Genomic DNA, 5,095 nt, shown 5'->3' with positions numbered 1-5,095 from the left:
CATCGCCTCATATCAGCCAAGACCCACCTGAAATGAGTTGACTCCACACAGAGAGTCTCTGGGCCCCACACCTAAAGCTCCCCTCCCCACCCCCCAGGGCCAATAGGAATTAGGAAGGCATATAGCTATGGATGAAGAGACGAGGTGGAGGAAAATGGGCCTAGGGCACAAAATCATCTCTCAAAGATGCTGACAAGGCATCTGGGCTGTAGATCCCTCTGTTGAAAGCCCAAATGTGACTAACCTTCCTTGTGCCTAGATATTTGCTTGAGGTCCTTTGACCTACAATATAGCCCCCAAACCTACTGAATCTGTCTTTACAACAGATTCACACTGGGATTCTGTCCCGTGTCATTTGCCAATCCTACACCTGAGCACCCAGCTCTGCAGCTGGAATTCTTCGTGTATCCAGCCTGTCTATTAACATGGATGTGTCATTTGTTTGCTCTTGCCCCCCAGGAAAGGATAAACTCCTTCCTGAAAGCTCAGGCTCAGAGCAGAGCTCTATGCACAATGACGGCAAGCACTGGAAGCTTATATTCAACCACCAACATGGCCTGACAAACTTATATTTACCACCAACATGGCCTGGCGATCCTCTGCCTCCCCACAGCCAAGCCGTGGCCCCTCTATGGTGAGGGATCTTCTTGGGTTTTGCTCAAATTTTTCACTAAGATGAAATGCCAACTCAGTGTATTATAGTTTGTCTTTGTTTTGGCAGAATAAAAGACGTTTTGCCAAAATTAAAATGGAAAATTTGGAGTCAATCTTAAATTTTTTTTTTTTAAATGAGGGACCGTCACATGTTCATAGGTTTATGTGTGTGTGTGTGAGGGCAGGCTTGTTGAGTCTCAGTGGCTGCTCAGATGTTCTTGAACACCAGATAAATGTAAGAGAAAGTATATTGATTTGGTCTGCATATTGGGTTGGGATTGTTCAACTTGGAGAAATGAAGCCTGAGGGACAATAGCCTGAAGAAAGTCACTATTTAAATTTACAAAAAAGGTTAAATGCCTTCAAAATGGCTTAAAGACTTAAGTATAAAACATGACACCATAAAACTCCTGGAAGAGAACATAGGCTTTTGCCTATTCTCCAACATAAATCATAGCAATATTTTCTTAGATCATTCTCCCAAGGCAAAAGAAATAAAACCAAAATTAAACAGATGGGACCTAAACAAATTAGTAAGCCTTTGCACAGCAAAGGAAACCATAAACAAAATGAAAAGACAACTTACAGACTGGTGGAAAATTTTGCAAATGATGTGATGGACAAGGGCTCTTTTTCCAAAATATACAAACAGCTCATACAACTCAATATAAAAAAAAAAACTCAATCAAAAAATGGGCAAAAGACCTAAATAGACATTTCTCCAAAGAAGACATACAGATAGCCAACAAGCTCATGAAAAATGCTCAAGATCGCTAACTATTAAAGAAGTGCAAATAAAAACTACTGTGAGGTATCACCTCACACTGGTCAGAATGGCTATCATCAAAAAATCTTCAAATAATAAATGCTGGAGAAGGTGCAAAGAAAAGAGAACCCTCCTACACTGTTGGTGGGAATGTATATTGGTATAGCCACTGTGGAGAACAGTATGCTGCTGCTAAGTCGCTTCAGTCGTGTCCGACTCTGTGCGACCCCATGGACTGCAGCCTACCAGGCTTCTCCGTCCATGGAATTCTCCAGGCAAGAACACTGGAGTGGGTTGCCATTTCCTTCTCTGGAGAACAGTATGGAAGTTCCTTAAAAAAAACTAAAAATAGAGCTACCACATGATCCAGCAATCCCACTTCTCGGCATATACCCATAAAAGGCAAAAAAAAAAAAAAAAACAATCTAATTTGAAAAGATACATGCGTCCAAATGTTCATTGTAGCACCTTTTACAGTAGACAAGATATGGAAGCAACCTAAATGTCAGATGAATGGATAAAGAAGATGGGGTACATATGGAATTGCTCAGCCACTGAAAACAATGAAATACTGCCATGTGTAGCCACAGGGATGAACCGAGAGATTATCGTACTAAGTCACAAAGAGAAAGACAAATATCGTGTAACAGCACTTGTACACGGAATCTAAAAAATAATACAAGTGAACTTATTCACAAAACAGAAACAGACTCACAGATATAGAAAACAAACTTATGGTTACCAAAGGGGAAAGAGGGGGCAGAATGGATAAATTAAGAGTATGGGATTAACAGATACACACTGCTGCTTCTAAGTCGCTTCAGTCGTGTCCGACTCTGTGCGACCCCACAGATGGCAGCCCACCAGGCTCCCCCGTCCCTGGGATTCTCCAGGCAAGAACACTGGAGTGGGTTGCCATTTCCTTCTCCAATGCATGAAAGTGAAAGTGAAGTCGCTCAGTAAGTGTCCGACTATACAGAAAATAATAAACAACAAGGATTTATTATATAATACAGGGAACTATATTCAATACATTTTTTTTTTTTAAAGTGAGATACAGCTTAAACTGCTGCATGAGGGATTTCTGTATTAATGAAAATCTGTATTAAATGTGAAAATCTCACATTAAATGTGAAAATTTGTATTAAACGTGAAAATGGATTATACCAAGGGACAATATGGAATCTTCTCTAAGTGTCACTTAGAGAAGTGACACTTTATTTATTTAGTGACACTTTAAGTGTCACTAAAATAAAACTTGTCAGTTATGGATAATTTAGCACTGGACCTAATAGAAGGAATAAAGGACATCTTTTCTCCTGTTTTTACTTGAATTAAAAAATACCAACAATGAAAAAAAAATCCCAACAATGGATCTCTAGCCTTAATATACTTAACCTGCTATGCGTTTGTAACCAATCACAAATTGATTGTACTAGAAGAGATTTCTTAAAAATACATTATTTATGAGGAGAGCTTGTGTGGACTTGTAAGAAAAAAAATTTTTAATGTATATATAATTTATGTGTACTCATTAAATTGAGGCCACATTTTTAAAAACAACCACATCAAAGAAAATATGGGAGAAAGCTGTATCTCAGCATCTTTTAGAGACTTGAGAATAACAATCTACATTTTATTAATTTTTAAATACTTTTCACTTACATTTTAAAGTTGTACCTCTTTCATCCCTTCATTTCTAGTCTGTAGTTATGCTTCATAGGAACAGTCATGACAATGACAACGGCCCTTGCCATGTGCTAAAGGGCTTACCTGCCCTGCCTTGCTTCTTCATTAAAAACAAACCTGAGGGACATCACTAATTATTAGAGACATGTAAATAAAGTTACAATGAAGTAACACTTCACACTGGCCAGATGGCCATCATCAAAAAATCTACAAACAATAAATGCTAGAGAGAATGTGGAGTAAAGGAAACCTTCCCACACTATTGGTGGGAACATAAACTGGTACAGCCACTATGGCTAACAGTGTGGAGGTTCCTTAAAAAACTAAAAATAGAACTACCATATGATCCAGCAATCCCATTTGTGGGCATATATCCAGAGAAAACTCATACTTCAAAAAGATACATACACCTCAATGTCCATTGCAACACTATTTAGAATAGCCAGGACATAGAAGTGACCTAAATGTCCATCAACAGAGGAATGAAGAAAGATGTGGTACACATATACAAGGAATATTAGTCACAAAAAAGAACAAAATAATGCCATTTGCAGCAACATGAATGGACCTAGAGATTGTCATACTGAATGAAGTCAGACAGAGAAAGACAAATATATGTAGAATCTTAAAAAAAAAAAAAAAAAGATACAAATGAACTCATCTACAAAAAAAGAAATAGAGTCACAGGTGTAGAAAATAAGCATCTTTATTTTTGTGGGTACAGGGGGTAAAGGGGTGTGAAAGATAAATTGGAAGATTGGGATTGACATATACATACTACCATATATAAAATAGATAACTAATAAGAGCCTACTGCATAGCACAGGGAATTCCGCTCAATACTGCACAGTGGCCTATATGGGAAAAAACCTGAAAAAGAGTGAATATATGTACGTATATCGATATAACAGATTCACTTTACACCTAAAACTAATACAATGTTGTAAATCAACTATACCCTAATAAAAATCTAAAAACAAAAAACTGAGGGACGTTCCCTGGTTGCCTAGTGGTTAGGATTCTGGGTTCTCACTGCCGAGGGCCCAGGTTCAGTCGCTGGTTGGGGAACTAAGATCCTGCAAGCCATACAGAGCAGCCAAAAAAATTAAATTAAAAAAAAAAAGAAAAAGAAACATCAAACCTGAGGATTCATTAGTATTTAATATATGCTAAAAGTAGATTGTTCAATAAATGATCATGAGAATATTGGTTAACTCTTTGGGAAATAAATATTAGATCTTTACTTTGAAGTGTGCTGCTGACGTCGATTCAGTCGTGTCCGACTCTGTGCGACCCCATAGACAGTTAGCCCACCAGGCTCCCCTGTCCCTGGGATTCTCAAGGCAAGAGCACTGGAGTGGGTTGCCATTTCCTTCTCCAATGCATGAAAGTGAAAAGTGAAAGTGAAGTTCCTCAGTCGTGTCCGACTCTTAGCGACCCCATGGGCTGCAGCCTACCAGGCTTCAGGCAAGAGTACTGGAGTGGGGTGTCATCGCCTTCTCTGACTTTGAAGTATAATTCAGACTAAATTCCAAATAAATTAAACATCCAAGATAAAAACAAAAGAACTGGCTAATCAGTCTTTGGAGGGAGAAATCTATTATACGCGAAATGATAAAGGTGGAAAATATTAAAAAGATTTAACAAAGATTCACAATCTAAATGTTAAAAACTCTTGTTGATTCAATATACACATATGTAAAAGGAAAGATAAATGATATTTTAGGAGAAAATCTTTGTAGCATATGTGAAAAGTGATTATCATTAATATATAAAACTGGCCTTGCAGGTAAATAAGGAGGAACTCATCAATAAGAGAAATAGAGAACATAAAGGAGAAATTCCCAGAAAAAAAAGGCAAAGACTAAATACAAATATGAAAAAATGTTATTTTCATATAAATAATTTGATGAGATATCATTTTCAAACCCAAGTGGCAAGCGTAAGGGAAGCTGGCACTCACCCAGCAAGCTGGCAGGAATGAAA

The sequence above is a fragment of the Bos javanicus genome, chromosome 6, assembly GCF_032452875.1.
Source record: "Bos javanicus breed banteng chromosome 6, ARS-OSU_banteng_1.0, whole genome shotgun sequence".
In the NCBI taxonomy this organism is placed as follows: Eukaryota; Metazoa; Chordata; class Mammalia; order Artiodactyla; family Bovidae; genus Bos; species Bos javanicus.
This window is presented reverse-complemented; position numbering follows the sequence as displayed.